The sequence below is a fragment of the Castor canadensis genome, unplaced genomic scaffold (assembly GCF_047511655.1).
Source record: "Castor canadensis unplaced genomic scaffold, mCasCan1.hap1v2 HAP1_SCAFFOLD_181, whole genome shotgun sequence".
NCBI lineage: Eukaryota > Metazoa > Chordata > Mammalia > Rodentia > Castoridae > Castor > Castor canadensis.
Window position 1 is genome coordinate 1 of NW_027395383.1, and position 18,195 is coordinate 18,195.

Consider the following 18,195-nt stretch of genomic DNA (forward strand, 5'->3'; position numbering starts at 1 on the left):
ATATAAATTTCATAGTAGATTTTTCAATCTCTTTAATGAATGTCATTGGAATTTTGATGGGAATTGCATTAAACATGTAGATTACTTTTGGGAGTATCGACATTTTTACTATGTTGATTCTACCAATCCATGAGCATGGGAGATCTCTCCACTTTCTATAGTCTTCCTCAATCTCTTTCTTCAGAAGTTTGTAGTTTTCCTTGTAGAGGTCATTCACATCTTTTGTTTGGTTTACACTTAAGTATTTGATGCAATAGTGGTTAGTCTTATTTGTATAAGTTTTCTTATTTATATAAGAATAAATTTTAAAAGGGAATATTGTATACTAAACACACAATTAGGTGTGGAATTTCCTGACATTATTTACTTTAATACAGTATTACTGTGTTGAATATTTCTGTACAGTTTATTAAAGAAGACACTTATATTTATTATAATTATGAAATGTTAGAACTGGAATGGCAATTCAGTCATTATTCCAACTTCTTAATAGATGATTCTTAAAAATAAATGAGTACATGTCACTTTCTGTAGTAGTCATACAGTTAATTTGTGGGTAAACTTGAACTAGAAAATACATTTTTTTTAAACAAGAAAGTAGTGTATATATGCTAAAACCATCTAGCTAGAAATAAATAATAAAAACATAAAAAATATGATATAAGCCAGTGCATTGGTACACATCTATAATCCCAGCACTTGGAAGAATCAAAAGTTCAAGGCCAGCTTGGGCTAAGCATGAGGAGACCCTGTCTCAAAAAAAGAAAAAAGATATCACATAATACAGAGAATTCCCATGTGGTTCTCACCTAGCTTCCCCAATGATAGCCTCTTACGTTACCATAGTATGTTATCAAAGACAAAAATTTTGGTCAATTTACTTTTTAATAAGAATACTTATATAACCGCTTAATTCCAAATTCTTAACTCTCTGTTTCTATTTTGGGTTACTGTAGAGAACTGGCTTTCGGAAGTTCTGTGGAAGCCCAGGGACAGCTGGTAAAAAGCCCATCCAGAGGGCAAAATGTGGAATTGAAGGCAGAAAAAATTGAAGTTATTGGAAATTGTGATGCCAAGGTATGCTCAGTAACACTTTTGTGAAGGCTGTTTTGGTTTAATTTAGAATATTTGCAATCTGTTTTAAGTGTGATTATTGGCATTGTTTTTTTTTCATTTTGTCTTTTTCTTTTTTGGTGCTGGGATCGAACCCAGGGCCTTGCGCACGCTAGGCAAGCACTGTACCACCGAGCTACATCCCAGCCCTAAGTGTGATTATTGGGAATACGGCACATAGAACGTATTTCACTTGTGACTTTCCTAGTAATTGGTATTATTGGAGTTTAAACCTAGGGTGTTGAGCTTGCTAGGCAGGCGCTCTACCACTTGAGCCAGGCCTCCAACCCAGCTTCCCTGATAATTGAAACAGGCCTTAGAGCCTTTAGAGATAGTAACAAAATTATTGTGTAAAGATCTTAGTCTTCTGAGTAAGAGCTAAGTATTGATCTGTGCATCTCTATGTTGTCTGTCATAGTTAAGACTCACTGCTTTTGCAAGCATGCCCAGTCAGCCACAATGACAGACTCATACCAGGAAATACCATTTCAGCTTTACATTCTTAGGAAAGCTAAAAGTGATTTTTGCATGGTCCAGAACTGATCAACTAAGAGTAGTAGTCACTAGTCACCTATGGTTATTTGATTTTAAATCAACTAAAATTAAACAAGAGGGCTAGAGGCATGGCTTAAGTGGTAGAGTGCCTGCCTAGCAAGTGTGAGGCACTGAGTTCAAGCCCCCAGTACACTTCCTCAAAAAAAAATCCCAGTTCTTTGATGGTATTTGGTGCCCAAATGTTGCTATTGGCTACCATATTGGATAGTGCAGATACAGAGAATTTCCACTGATCAGAGGAAGTTCTATTAGATGGTTCTGATCTAAACTGTTGTAATATTTGGGCTGAACAGACAAAAAGATTCTATATTAAGAGATTTTTATATCTGTTTTTTACAAGATTTCTATTAATAGCTTTATATTTATAAGCCTGATAAAGAGTTTATAGGGAATAAAATAAAAAGTTATCAATCTAATTCATTAAATTCATAGCAATGAAGAAAATGAGGCCCAGCCAAGCAAAATGAATTGCCTACAGTTCAACAAGTAGTGGCACATGTGAACATTACATTCTAGCCATTTGACTTCTCTGTCTTTGCTTATTATTTTCAAATGTTTCATGAGGAAAAAATACAGGAAAATTATAACATCTTAATTCATTTGTAGTTTTTTTGGAGCAATGGAAAAAATTAAATGTAAGGAAATAAAGTGGAATAATTTTCTTTTAAAATGTCATTCTGAGTAATTTTCCAAAAATTCTAATTGACATGTAAGATTAGGAATGAGGGTCTAAGGTTTCTGAAAAATAGAGTGAAATAATTTGGAAGTCAAGAATGGAGAAGCTAACCATTTTTGGTTAGCAAGTATGAGGCCCTAGGGTTTGAACTCAGGGCCTCATACTTGCTAGGCAGACACTCTTAACACTTGAGCCACTCTGCCAGCCTGGGTTTGCTTTTTTCAGAGGGACCTACAAATATTAAAAATTGCCATATGTTTTCCTATTTTTAAATTGTTCTCCCTTGGCTTCTGTTAGTTTGTTACTTTCACCTTCAGTTCAGTGTTTTTTTAAAGTATTTAGACATGAGAGAATTTTGAACACCTAGCGGTCTGAGATCTCAATTAATGTGGCCACGTTTTCCTGTTAGTGTGGTACTTACGTCTTCACAATATAAAAATCAGTATATTCACAAGACCTGAAAAGAACAGACAACTCTCAAAGAAGCAGGCTGCCAGTGTAGCTCTTTTTAAGCATTTCTATTACCTTTTCTTTTTTAATGACATTTTGGTTTTTTGTCTGAAAGGATATATCTGTCTTCTTAATTTGGTAACATGAGTGTGGGAAGGTTGGAAATATTTCAAGTTGAAGTCATATTTTCCTTTAAAAATTATTGTAAATCTTCAGTATTCTGCTAAAAATGAAAGAAAGCTGTTGGCCCTCCCTCATGTTCTTAGATAGCAGCAACTTGTTGATAAACAGTACTTTGAAGAGACTGGGGTGATTTTAAAATAGAATTCCAGCTGTGTGCATACAATGGTAGGAAAAATCATTTTAATATCTATAATATTCTGAACTCTTGTGTGCCAAACAGTGGATTGCTTTGCATAGTTCTATGCTAATCTCTTCATTTGTAAGAGGAGATTGACAGCTAGTGAGTAGCTGATAATGGGTAGCTTGATAAATAACAGGTGAGTCTCAGTGATGCTAAGCACCTTAGCCAATGAGTAGGAGAGCTGGCTTCAAACCACATCTCTGAATCCACTTACCATTCTACTTACCTGGTAGGAATAATGTGTACTGTAATCTGAGATATTAAGAAATAAAAAGCATGTTGGTCTTGTTCTAAAGCACTACTGTTTAAAAAGTGCTCTGGAAACTGGTTTTATAAAGTAGGATATTTTTTGGTTTTGTTTTTTGGGGGTTTGTTTTCTAATTTTTTTCTATTTATTCCCAGGCTTTCCCTATCAAGTATAAAGAGAGGCATCCTCTGGATACTTGAGACAGTATCCTCACCTCAGGTGTAGGACTAATGCTCTGGCTTCTATATTGAGGGTCGCAGTGAAGCCACAGCTGCTATTCATTCCTTCTTTAAGGTAGTGTTTCTTGAGAAGAAGTTGAATAATTACAACACTGGGTGTTTTCCTGAAAGTTCTTGTCACTGTTTGTTCCAAGCACCTTTATATGTTTTGTGCAGAATTAATTAAAACAGGCATGTGTATATGTGTGTGTTTGTGTGTATGTATGTATCTTGTGTGTGCGCATAGTTTGCTTCATAGCTTTATCGAAGAATAATTGACGTAAAATACTGGACAAACAAGTATACAGTCTGATGAATTTTGGCATATGTGCATACCCATGAAATCTTCCCTGCAGTTAAGATGGTGGACACACCTGTAACCCCAAACATTTGTATGTCTTTAATGTCTTTATTTCACCTTCATTTTTCATATGATACCTTTTCTGAATATAGAATTATAAGTTAATGGGTTGGGAAGTTTGCTTTAATTGAAACAGGGCATCATTATGTTGCCCAGGCTGAGTGCTGGGATTACAGGTGCAATTAAGTACTTTATAGGTGCCACTGTCCTGGCTCTCATTCGCCCTACTCTCAGGATGGATTGTTTCTCTACATGTAACTTGTTTCGTTTTCTCTTCCCCCACCACTATGGAGTTTAAAATTTTCTCTTTATCACTGCTTTTTATGAATTTGTAATGTGCCTTGGCACAGTTTTCTTTATGCTTCTTTTGGGTTTGTTGAATTTCTTGGATCCATGAGTTTATGATTTTCATGAAAAACATAGTTTTTTGAGACAGGGTCTTACACAGGCTGGCCTTGAACTTGCTGTCCTCCTCTTTAGCTTTCTAAGTAGCTGGGATTTCAAGCATGTGCCACTGTGCCTGGCTTATGAAATTGTTTTAGCCAATAATTTTTCAAATACTTTTTCTGTTACCTCCCTCCTTTGGGAACTGAAATGACCTATATATTAGGTCACTTGATGATACCCTTTAGCACCCTAATGTACTTTTCTTTGAAACAAATTTTTTCTGTTTCTTTTAGATAGTTTCATTTGCTTTGTCTTTAAGTTTACTAATCTTTTCTTCTGCAGTGCCTAATTTGTTGTTACTCTCATTCAGTGTGTTTTTCATATCATACATTATAAACTCATAGGCAGGTGTTCACTGGGACTGGGGTTTGTTTTGTTTTTGATGTAGTGGGAATTGAACCCAGGGCTTCCTACATGTTAGGGAAACACTCTTGTAGGCAAGAGGTATATCCCTAGCTCCTTTTTATTTTATTTTGAAATAGCGTCTCAATAAGTTGCCCAAGCTGGTCTCCAATATGTGATCCTTCTGTCTCAGCCTCCTAAGTAGCTGGGATTAAGAACCACCATAGACAGCTGGGCCTTATTATTATTATTTTTTTTAATATCTTCCATGTGTACTTAACTTTTTGAACATATGGAGTACAATGTTAATCTAAAAAGTGTTTTTATATTCTTCTCATTCTAACATGTCTGTCAGTTGTGAGTTACTTTTGATAGATTGATTAGTTTCATTTTGGGTTATGTTTTCTGCCTCTTTGTATGTTTGCTAATTTTTGATTGGATGCCATACTTTATGAATTTTATGTTGTTGGGTGCTGGATACCTATGAAGCTTCTTGAACTTTGTTCTGGTATGCAGTCAAACTGATCTTTTGGGGCTTTGCTTCTGTTTTTGTTTAGCAGATATGGAATAGTGCTCAGTGTGGTCTTCCTGAGAACTAACTCTACCTTGTGCTTGTGAATTATGAGTTTTTCCACTTAGGTTTGTGGGAACATTCAGCCAATATGTAAATACTACACGCTGCTTCTTCTAGTTTACTTATTTAATTTATTGATTTATTTTTGTGGTACTGGAAATTGAAACCAGGGCGTCACACTCACAACTGCTCTATCTCTTCAGCTATGCCCCAGCCCTTTTGTTTTTGTTTTTGAGATAAGATTTCCCTAACAGGTTGTTGATAACTTTGCTTGGGCTGGCCTCAAACTTTCGATCCTCCCGCCTTTCCCTACCAAGTAGCTGGGATTACAGTCATGTACCACCACACCCTTCTCCTCTAACTTTTCTAGATCATTCTTTCCTAATTCTTGGGTGGTTTCCTCCATGCATATACTAATTAATTCTCTACTCCTAAATGCCCCTTTGCAAATCCCTGGAGTTCTCTGGGAAGTTCTTTCCTCTCATGAAAATCTAGCCAGTTTGGTCTCCCAGACTCTTAGCTGTCTCTTCTCAACTCATTGAGTGCTTGGCCCCACTTTAACTTTCTCCTCCTATGCTGTGGCTGGAAAATTTCAGTGTTGTAAGCTGGGTGACTGGTAGAGTTCATCATGTTTGTTTCCCATCACTTGGAGAGCACTGTCTTTTGTTGTCTGGTATCTGATAGCCAGTATTTTGAAAAGCACTGACTGCTTCATGTGCTTTGCCTTGTTTTTATTGTTTTTGTTTTGTTGCAGGTAAGAGGGATCCAATCCGTTTCTCCATCTTGCTCAAAGATAAGTACATCATGTCACTGGGAGGGCACCAAGTGACCTTTATCTGGTCCAGCAGATAAAGCTTACAGCTGAGCCTGGCTGAGGTGCTGCACACCTGTGATCCCAGTACTCAGGAGGCTGAGGAGGAAGATTGCAAGTTGGAGGCCAGCTGGGGCTACACAGAGAGATTCAATACATATGCTCTTACAAGCTTACTTATACAACTTCCATATGGCTCTTCAGTAGTGCTTGAACCACACAAACATAAAATCTGTTTACTTCCAAAAATGCAGTTTTTCCCATTGACTTCAACAGCTGCTGAAAAGTGTGCCAGCTTTAATTCTGAAACAGTTTTACAGATTTTTGACCACTAGGTGGTAGTATTGGCCATCTGTTGACAAGTAAACTTTACGTACTTATGTTTCATTATCAATTGAAGCTTTTACACATAGTCTAAACAATTTAAAAATAAGAAAAATCTGTAACAAGAAAATTAAGTACAATGAAGTAAAAGTTTTATAACATCTATATGGTTGAAAATAACTTGAGTTCTAGCACTATTGATGGAGAGTTATAAAGATAGACACTTGTCAAGTGCTGTAAATTCACTTTTTAACTGAAAAATCCTGATGTCTCATTCTATGTTATATACTTGTATGTGTGACATTTGGTACTGAATTGTTTAAAGAAGTCACTATAGTACTCTGGGGTATACTTAAGTAATAGTTATGTGTTATCTGGTATTTGGTACTGTTTCTTTGGTTTGTTACTATAGGAAGGTTCTGCCTGTGAGTTTTAGGGCTTATCCTCCTCCTTATAGCAGACTCCAAGTCTTCTGTGGAGTGCAGTAGTCTTTACTCTGGTGCTTTTCAGTCTGTGTGACTGCTTTTTATAGTTTTTATGGCTTTTTGTTTCTTTCTTTCTTCTTGTTACTTTTGTTGCCAATGGTGAGTGTTGAGCAGTTCTTCTTGTATTTCTTTTTTGTTGATGCTGATTAAATAGTGATAGTTATTTTGGTTATGTGTGAAAGAAAAATATAGTCCATCAGTCTTCTGAGTGATGTGTATGTGAATTTTGTAATTTTTAGATACTCAGAGCCTTATAAAATATCTGGTTCTAAAATGTGTATCAAAATATGTAGGTATTTGGAGGTAGGGAATGGAATCTTGAAAATTGAGTGCAGTGTTAGCCTCTCTCTGGTGGGCATATCCCTAATCAGGAACCCCTTTGCTGTGGGATAGCATAAGTATCTGATGCTGGTAACCCATTTGAGGCAGACAGTGACAGTATTCCACCTTTCTTTGTTACTTCCTGTCCATTTTTCTATCTGCTTCCACTCTCACTTTCCTTCTTTGACTTTATTTGCGCTGCTTTATTCTTTTTATTTCCTCCTTTATAGTGTTTGGTAATGTAATGGACTTTGAGGAGCATTTTTAGCAGCTGGTAAACCTTTATTGAAAAGGTTGGTATTATTAAAGATAATTCTCACTCCTTGTGTGATTTTTTTTTTTTAAATCCCATTCCTTATGTGATAGTTATTTACTTCAGGTTTACAGTGTTATTTCTTGTGGCATTTAAGCAGTACTAACTTTAGCAATTGTATTTAGTTACAAAGTTTTTTTCTCTCTTTCTACCTCCCCTTCCCCACCCTGGTTTCCTTTGGACTTTTCACTTTTCTTTGTTTACTGTGCACATGCGCATAGTTGCCTACATTCGTGTGGAATAAATGGTTTGTGTCCATATTCTTGGCTCCTAGGAGATAAAAATTTTATGCAGTAGTGTTATTGATTATATCTCGTTAGCACTCTATAACGTGCTCTGCACAGCACCTCTAGGCATACTGCTCTCAGGTTCAAGTACATATTTATAGCTTGAATATTTAACCCTCTATATCATGAAGCAAGTCATTGACTAAATATTTTGTATTCAAACCAGAATTCTTGAATTCAGAAGTGTCCTATTTGGGAGGTCCCTGATAATACCTGGAGATGTTCCACCTGGACAGGTGGAACTTGGCAGAGACATGAATGTATGAATTGATTGTATTGATTTCATAGCTAAATTTTGCATTAAGCACGTACTTTTCTGCCTTTGTATTATAAATTCACTTTCACCTGCCTTCACTCCCACTCTACCGTATCTATGCTGAATGTAACCTTTTGGCTCCATCCATGGTCAGAATGAAAGAAGCATAACCTTGAAGTTGACAGGTTATTTTAATCCTACTAGCAACAGCTTTTGTGGTTCACTAATGGAAATCGTCTCAGACTTTTGATTGGAAGCCTCGGTAATGGATGGACTTGGTGCTGCTCAGAATATTCCTATGCAGTGAGCAAAGCATTCTGCCATCGATTGAGTGACAGAGACTCCCTGAAAGTCATTTCTGCAACTTTGCTGTTTATTCTTCAGTCCCTGTTTGTGTGTTGACCTTAATTGTTCTTCTTTTTGATAATTGCTTACAATCGATGTTCCCTTCCATGATAACTGAACTTGATGTTGCTCACTTTGCATTCCCTTAGCAGCTTGGCCAACATCTTCATCACCCATTAGCCTTGGTGAGTGTGTTTTAAATCACCACCAGCATGTTAGAGAAGTGGGCAGAAGAAATAGGATTACAAATAGTTCCTGAGGACCTAGCCACTGACTGGTTGCGTGACTTTTGCAAATTCATGATGTCTCTCTGATACTCGATTTCCTTATGTTTGAAATGAAGAAGTTACACAAGTTGATATCAAAGTCTGTTCCAGACTTAAAATTCTTTGTGATTCTGTACATGGTAAAACACTCAACTCAGGGAGCATGGTGGTGTGTATCTGTAATCCCAACATTTGGGAGGCTAAGGCCAGAGGATCACGAATTTGAGGCCAGCCTGGGATACACAGTGAGACCCCCGTCTCAAAAATAAAAACAAACAAACAAAAAAACCCAGCAAATGAAGAAAACCACTCAACTGATCTCTCAACAGTCTTAAAGTTGAGGAGTTTTGGAGGGATTAGATATGGCATTCTCTTAGTGCATTTTTGTAGTGTAAGACGGTATGTGTTCTTGGAATTGTTTCATATGCAGATATATTGAAAAGAGCAGTTTTTCTTTTTCTTTTTTTTTCCCCAGGACAGTGGTTTTGTGCATATTCATACCCCAGTAACCACATCCAGTGACTGTGAGGGAGCTGGAGAGCTTTTTCAAGTCGAGGTAAGTTGTGTTTTCTTTTTGGAGACATTGCTGTTTGATTTTCTTTTCCAAGTGTTCACTTTAAATTTATTTAGTTGTGTGGACAGAAGACCATGTAATTCTTAAAAATCATTCAAACTTCCAGTTTTCTGTCCTATCAGCCATATTACTTACACTGTAACTGGAAGAAGTGAATTTTTAATTTTGAATTTAAGTTACTAAATTGGCAGACTAGGGAAATTTAAGGAGATTTGCAAGGCTTTTAAGATATTTCTTGTGTAAATTCAATACATAGTTAATATTTTTAGCTTAAGTCATATTTAAGTTGTTTGGCTGTACTGGGGTTAGAACCGAGGGCCTCAGGCCAGCCTGAACCACAGTCCTGCCTCTGGCCTCTAACATAGCTGGGATGACAGATGCATGCCCAGCTTTTTTTTTTTTCTTTTTGAGATGGGATCTGGTGAACTTTTTCTCCCTCAGGGTGGCCTCAAACCATGATCCTCCTAATCTCTGCCTCCTGAGTAACAGGGATTACAGATGTGAGCCATTGTACCCACCCTCCCTTTTTAAAATTCTTAAATAAGTTCATTTTTCATAAGAAATGACTTATGTTCTGTGTACCTCATGAAGGCTCTTAGTTTAGTTCTTTATTTAGCAGTCATATTTTGAGCTTGTAGTATGTGCCAGGTACTGCCATCCTGCCCTTACTGCCTAAGCCACGTGTAGTAGCTCACACTTAGAACTTCAGCACTCGGGAGACTAAGGCAGGAGCATTGCTAGTTTGAGGCCAGGCAAGGCTACATAATGAGACCCTATCTCATATTTATTTACCAACTCCTTTATCCCTAAAAATCAAGGTCTTTTTTTGTACATTTGCCTGATTCTATCAACTTGCAAAATTTATATGTAACTGCTTTCTTGTTTCAGTACTTTTTAACTGTTAAAAATGATGTGTCCTCTTTATGTTGTTAAACAAAGCATTCACTGGGATATCTTCATTGAGGTCATTAAGAGTAGTAATTGAATGTTATCTTCCTTCATACATGAAGAACATCTTGATGGTAATTAGTCTTCTGGAAAAAAGAAACCCAGAATACAAATGCTTTTTTGAGAACTGGGCATGGTGGTACATTTCTATAATCCCAACACTGGAAGGCAGAGGCAGGGGAATCACAAGTTCAAGGTCACCCTGGGCTACATAGTGAGATCCTGTGTCAAAACAACAAACAAATACAAATGCCTCATTTAATATTCAGAGTGTTAGCACCTGTATATATGAATGCAAAAAAAGATAGCAAATGAAAAAAATAATATTCTAAGAAACATTGTCTTCTTGGTTTTATCTTTGTCTTTGCTCTTTAGTACTCTATATGAAGTGAAGAAAAATGAAATGCCATAATCCCTTAATCTAAACCATTGAATATTTTTTTAAATGCAGGAAAGCAAAGGTGTAATTTAAAGGTGTTTACAAATAAAAAGAATTTTTAAAGAGACTCAAACAAGTTTAAAAAGTCTCTACCAAACTTAAATAAGGATAAATTTGGAATTAACTGCTTTGCTACCAGGGAAATCTAAGCAGATCTGAGTGATTACAATGTGTGTATTCTGCCCTCTAAACAACCCAACACAAGTTACCAGAAAAGTATGACTAGAAAGAGGAAAAAACATTTCTAAAACAGTATGACAAGTGACAGGTGTTTTGTGTTCATATTATTTCAGGGCTTGGGAGGGAAATTTTACTAGTGGAATTAGGCTTGGCTGTTCAAAGTACCAGAAAGACCTGCTTTTGGATTTACTGATTCTGGGTTCCTACACTTGGTCTGGATCAGGGATTTTAGCCATTTGTGGCTTGTGTTTTTTGTATGACCAACCTACCATCTTTGTTGTTTTCAGAAGTTCAAATAATAAGATTTCTGTTTTGCCCCTGGCAACCCTCTATTCTTTGGAACCAGTGCTCCTTATTCTCACCTCACATGTTCTGTCCTTCTAGGATTCATTGTTAATTTCTTCCTGGCTGCTAGAAGAGGCATAGGAGTGTGAATCTTGGCCCCTACTTTTAGGAAGAGGTACACTTTTATATTTAAATTCTTGGGTCCTTTAGTGGTCTTCTTTTCTTCTCTGGCAGTAGTTATTGAAAGCTAAGGATGCCCACCACACACTAAGGTTAGAGGGCAGCAGTAAGAGATTACCTTGAAAAAGCACAATAAGGATACATACTTCTAATACTCATATTGAAAAGTGAATGCATGCCCCATCCTTCCTTTCTTTTTCTTCCTTTTTTTTTTTTTTTTTTTTTGGAGGTACTGGGATTTAAACTCTGGGCTTTCCACTTGCCAGGCAGACACTCTACCACTTTAGCCATGCCACCAGCAGCCCTTTTTTGTTATTTTTCAGATAGGGTCTAGTATTTTTGCCCCAGGCTGGCTTCAAACCTCCATCTTCCTCCTTATGCTGCCCATGTAATTGAGATTACAGTTTTTTTTGAGATGGAATCTCACTAATATTTTGCCTAGGCTGGCCTCAAACTGTAATCTTCCCAATCTCAGCTTCCTAGGTAACTGGGATTATAGGCATATACCACTATGCCTAGCCCCGTATTTTAGTTTTCTTTCTTTCATCTCCATTTCCTGTTTTAAGATTTGGGATATTTGTTAAGGTTTGAGGACTACTCAATACATACATAAGTTGCATTCATGTACTAATCATTTGTTATTCAGCAGAGTTTTGGTGCCATCTGTGTTCAAGATGCTGTACTAAATGTTATAAGGGATATAGAGACATAGTTGAGGTTCTGCCATGTAAAGCTGGTGAGCTGGCAGGGTTTATAAAGGACAGATCATGCTTGTTATTCACTTTGACATTACTGATTCTACAGGAGTATTTGTTTGTAAACTTTTTCCTGTTTGTCTTAAGGTTCTAGCTGAGTTCACAAAATTATGTTTGGTCTTTACAATACTGAAGTAACATGGATGGTTTCCAATTTAGCATGGTTCAACGTAGGATTTTTCAACTTCACAGTTGTGCAAGAATGATATGCATTCAACAGAAACATACTTTGGTTTTGATTTTATGGTTCCAGGGAATAAACCTGGTGCCATGCACGTGCTACGCAAGCACTTACTGAGCCCCACTCACTGGCCCAGAAACCATACTTTGAATTTTGACCTCCTGGGCTAACAGTATGTGGGTGAATGTTCTCATGATGCTGGGCAGCGACAGCAGACTGCAGCTCTGTCAACCACAGTCCTGGGGCCAAAACCAAAACTCTGTGTGGTGTGCTACTTAGTAGGATGTTGGCTGGGTTAGGTATATTAAATCCATTTTTAACTTACACTGAGTAGGTTTATTGGGATGAACCCCATTTTTTTTTCTTTTATTTTTCATATGTGCATACAAGGCTTGGTTCATTTCTCCCCCCTGCCCCCACCCCTTCCCTTACCACCCACTCCGCCCCCTCCCTCTCCCCCCCCCCTCAATACCCAGCAGAAACTATTTTGCCCTTATTTCTAATTTTGTTGTAGAGAGAGTATAAGCAATAACAGGAAGGGACAAGGGTTTTTACTGGTTGAGATAAGGATAGCTATACAGGGCATTGACTCACATTGATTTCCTGTGCGTGGGTGTTACCTTCTAGGTTAATTCTTTTTGATCTAACCTTTTCTCTAGTACCTGTTCCCCTTTTCCTATTGGCCTCAGTTGCTTTTAAGGTATCTGCTTTAGTTTCTCTGCATTAAGGGCAACAAATGCTAGCTAGTTTTTAGGTGGATGAACCCCATTTTAAGTCCAGAAGCATTTGTTACTTGTCGCTGAGAAAGTAAAAGAGATTAAGGCAAGAATTCAAGGGGAATAAGGTGAAATGACTTTATGTATACATTTGAGATTACGGTGCTGCCAGTTATGAGAGATACGGAATTAGAGCAAAATTAGGTGAAGAAGGATTGATCTGGTCAGGAAAATCTTCCAAATGAATATGTGACTTGACTATACCTTAGGGAGGGGATTCCAATTAAGGGGGAAATGTGAAAAGAATTGGAGAACTGAACTGGGCAAAGGGTTTTGAAGGCCCATATTGGTAAATTATAGAAACTAAAGCTGGGTAGCTTTAGTAATAAAGAGGATCAAGGACTTAAAATTCTTATTGAGACATCTCACATACCAGAAATTCACTGAAAAGTGTACAGCTTCATGGTTTTAGTATGTTGCATGAGTTGTGCAGTCAATCACTGTGGGCATTTTCATCACCCCATAATAAGCCCCATGTTCATTAGCAGCCTCTTCCTCTTCCCACCACCAGCTTTGACACCTAGTTACTTTCTATAGATTTGCTTCTGGAACATTTCATATAAATGGAATCATACAAGGCATTGTGTTTTGTTCCTAGCTTCTTTCACTTTTAATGTAGCTTCTGAAGTTCATCCATGTTTGGTATATGTGAGTACTTCATTCCTTTTTATATCCTGTGGGTACCCTACGGAGTGGATGTATCATACACATTATGTTTATCAGTTGATGGACGTTTGTAATGTTTGTAATGCTTCTACTTTTTTGACTATTATAAGTAATACTACTGAGAACATTAGTCAAAAGTTTCTGTGTGGATATGCATAGGATTTCATTTCTTTTGGATGGAATTTCTGGTTCACATTTTGCAAAACTACTGATCTATTTCCCAAGATGGCTGCACCATTTCACATTCCTACCAGCAATGTAGAAGAATCCAGTTTTACTGCATCCTTGCCTATACTTGTTGTATTCAGTTCTTTGATTCAAGAGGTATATCTTATTGTGGATTTGATTTGCATTTCTCAAATGACTGAGGACATTGAACATCTTTTCATGCGTTTATTGATCATTTGTTTATGTTCTTTGGAGAAATGTTTTAAGTCCTTTGCCCAATTACACAACAATTGGGTTGTTTTTCTTTTTGTTATTGAGTTCTAGGAGTTCTTCTGTATGTTTTAGCTATAAGTCAGTCTACCCCCAACCCCCAGCAGTGTGAAGATTCTTATGATGCCTGAGGGGCACAGCCTTGAGTATGCCCAGCCACCCAGAGATGGCACTCATTTGGATGGAGCTTTCTTCGTCTGTCTCTTCTCCTGACCATGCACAGGCTCATTGCTCTGTTGTTTTTAACAAAGTCCTGGGGCCTAAATTGTATCGCAAACCGATCCAATCAAGTTTAGTTTCTTTTATGGTGGCAGTTCTCAAGGTCAGTATGTAAAATTTATTCTGACTTCAAAAGAGCTGTTCCTGGCTGGCTTTCCTAGTTTCCTTCTAGCAACCTAACAGATCCAACAGTTTAGTTTATATCCCCACAAATCTGCCAGTCTCCAATTGCCTTTTACCAAAACCTACACTGAGAGAGCACCCTTCATTTGAACTTTTCCACACTGTTGTATACGAAGTCTGTGCCTTTGGGGAGAGACTTGGACCTCTGTTTTATGGCCTGCTTCTCTGCCCAGGCAAAATTTTGGAGCCAGTAAGTACTCTAGTGCTAGAGACAGGGACAATGGCTGCTTCTCTTTGAATGACTTCCTAATTCAGGAGCTGAGTGCCCAGAGGAGGGCATGACAGCAGCCCTAGGTCTCCTTGGCTTTCCTCTCCTGGTCTGGAGCTCTGGGGCAAGAGCCTTACACCTAGAAGTAAACAGAACCAGTGCGTTCTTGGGTGTGTCGCTCAGCAGTGGAAATGCTGTCCTTCGGAGTGTAAGGGTGACGCGAGGGAGTGGGCTCTGGTCCAGACACAGATGAAACAATGGCATTCCCTTTCCTCAAGTCTTCAGGGCTTACTTAGTAAGAGAAGTAAAGAACAGTTAACTATAATACAAGTTAGAAAGGGTAAGTATTATTGTGAAAGGTAGGAAATGACAACAGAAGTACAGAGAAAGAGTAGGGCCTGCAAAGATGAGTCAGTTTGGGGCCAACAGAGCTGAGGCAAGAGCTTTCTAGGAGTAAGTAAATCACAGAAGCTATTCCAGTTCTCTCCCTATCAATGTCAACTTATCCAACAGATCAAACAGTACCTCTTTGGGAAGCCTTCCAGGATCCCCAGGTGTAATGAGACCATCACTCCTGCAGCACTTTCCTCCTCTGTTGTCTTCAGATTTGTTAGTATAAAGATGTGTTTCATTTAGCTCCCTATATGACGGTGGCTGCATGTCTGCTTTTTCACTACATAGCAACCCCGGAGGATCTAGATTGAGTCTCATGAGTTTTGTTAACTTCCTTCAGCCCTGGAAGTCAATCCATATTTGCTGAATTTAAAATAGAGAAAAGAAAACTTGTTAGGAAATGGGAAGTAAAGACTCCTAACACTGGAAAGGAAGATGAAGAGGAAGGAGTTAAAGATGAAAAGGTAGGGGCCAGGGAAGGTAGTCTGGACTTTTTGCAGTAAGCATTAAGGGAGTTTTTGGAAGGGAGTACTATAAATAGAGTTGTCCTTTAAAATGATTAATCTGATAGCCATGTGTAGAATGGAGTAGAATGAGAGAGTGAAGGTAGAGAGACTGGATAAGAGGCTATTCCAATTTTGCATGGAAAATAAGGAGGTCCCAAGTGGTACTATGGTGTTAAGGATAGAAACAAGGGGCATCTAAGGGATGATAGCTAGGACAGCCGCCTTTCCTACTGAAAAGATCAAACAATCTGACTCACGCCAGCAATCTTTGGGATGAAACAAAAAGACAAAAGCCTGGATTCAACTCCTGAGTTTGCCACACAGTTGCTGTGTAACCAAGGATACATCACAGGAAATCTCTAAGCCTCAATTTTTTCATTCACTAAATAAGAATAATACTGCCCACCTCAATGGTTTGTTCTAAGGCGTAAATGAAATAACACATTTTATATTGCCTGCTGAATCATAGCTATTTGCCATTTGATAGCTATCATTACCATCCTCAGGAGTTTAACATGTTTAATAAAGTGTAGGTTATATAGCTTGTTTTAAACAAATGGATTTTAACTTTTAAATTTTAGTTTAATTTTCACTTTAGATTACATTTAGATTTACAGAAGAAGTGAGGAAATGGTTCAGATGTTTCCCACACACCCAACTCCAGCACTCAAGTTCTCCTATTGTTACCATCTTGCAAAGTACAGTACATTTGTGACAGTTAACAAACCACTATCAATACATTAAAGAAGGTCTACAGTTGACTACTATTTCCTTAGTTTTCCCCTAACACTCTTCTGCTCCACAATCCCATCTGGGATAGCATATTATGTTTAGTTGCAGTCTCTTTAGCTCATCTTGGCTATGATGCTTCTCAGATTTTGTTTTTGATGATGACATTGCTTTTTACCATTATAAGGTGCAATTAGGGATTAAATTACACATTCTCCTCCCATTTCAGCCTTGCCCCTACCCCTTGCCATAGTTTAATGTTAGAAGGAGGCCATGATGAGTTCTGGGACTCACAGCCACTCTCCCAGAATTCTGTTTTGCTTGTTTGAGGTCCTTGACATTTGAATGAGGTATTTTGCAACCAAAGTAGTCAAAGTCAAAATAATCAAGCGCACTAGACTGTCTGTTCTGTTTAATATTCATTTGAGAAATATTTGCTGATCAGTCGCTATCTATCTGTACGACAGTCTTAATTGCATGCAGCAGTGAGCAAAACAGGTCAAAGGTTGTTGTTTTCACAGAACCTAATTTCCAGTTAAAGAGGCAGACAAAAATCAAGCTAACAGACATCTAAAGTGATTATTCCTATGATAAGTGCTACAAAGGAAACCAGCGTTGGTGGGAAATAAAAGAAGGGACCCACTTTGGAGAAGGCAGCTTGGGGAGCTCACATCTGAACTAGAAAGGTTAGAAAAGGGATGGGGATGCTGAAGAGGATGAAAAGGGAGGGAATTTAAGGCATAGAAAGGAGAGTGCCGAAGGCAAAGCTCTGAGATCTCTTGTTAGAAAAGATCTACCAAGATACAGGAATTAATAATGAAGCAGAAGAGAATCCAAGATGTGACAGTGGTGAGCATGAGTCAAATCAGCCTGGGCCTCACCAACAAAGAAAAGGGTCTGGGGGTTATTAAAAGTAAAGTAGAAATGCACGAATTAGGAGAGTGATCTGGTCATATTGAGAAAAACACTGCAGTAGCTGTGTGGGCAGTGGTTGGAAGAGGCAAGCGTGACAGCGAGAAAGCGGCATACATTTACTCTCTTACAGCTCTGGAACTCCAAAGTTTGAAATCAGTTCCAGGCCAAACTCCCTCTGGAGGCTCTAGAAGAGAACCTGTTCCCAGGCCTCTTCTGCTTCTCTAGCTCTTTATACATCACGTTCCTTAACTTTTTGGGTTTTTCCTCTATCTCCAGAAGTATAGCTTCCTGCTTCAGTTGTTACACTGCCTCTTCTATCATAGAATCTCCATCTGCCTCTCTCTTATAGGGGACGTTATGATTACATTTAAAGACAATCTGGATAATCCAGGATAAAGTCCCCATCACAAGATCCCTAATTTAATTAACTACGAAATCCCTTTTGCAATATAAGATAGCAACACAGGTTTCAGAATTAGGATATATAATCTTTGGGAACACTACTCCATCTACTTTAAAAGACAAAGGATTTGAAAAGGTCCCAATATCAAGTTCTGAGGAATGTGCTGACAGAGAATGACTAGCAAAAGAGATTGAGAAGAAATAGAAATTGAGGAAGAAGGAAGCTCACAGAGCCAGTGGACTACAGAGGTGTCCAGAGGGAAGGAACTCACAGTTGTTGCTGAGAGGTTGAGTAATAAAAAGATGGAAAGCTCTTTGCTTTCCATTTTTAGTGGAAAACATCGTTGATGATTTCATAGAGTAGTATAGAAGGAAAAACTTATAATTGGGGGAATTAAGTCTTTGAGAAAACAGGAAGCAGAGAACCTGGCCATGCAAGGAGCAAGGGCACTTCTTCCACTGT

The 18,195-nt window shown here is 38.0% G+C and overlaps 1 long non-coding RNA gene across 6 annotated transcripts in view; it reads left to right on the forward strand.

Annotated features, from left to right (window-relative positions):
• Positions 1-96: 96 nt before the first annotated feature.
• The window catches only part of LOC141420441 (uncharacterized), a 33,823-nt gene continuing 15,724 nt past the window's right edge, over positions 97-18,195 (forward strand). Inside the window, exons 1-4 of one of the 6 annotated variants that reach the window (XR_012444978.1) lie at positions 103-1,077; positions 3,561-8,674; positions 9,231-9,311; positions 11,281-11,356. This is a non-coding gene — a long non-coding RNA (uncharacterized lncRNA). Of the gene's footprint in view, positions 1,078-3,560; positions 9,312-11,280; positions 11,357-18,195 lie in introns of all 6 variants that reach the window. The other 5 variants (XR_012444977.1, XR_012444973.1, XR_012444975.1 and 2 more) reach the window with 5 other exon arrangements.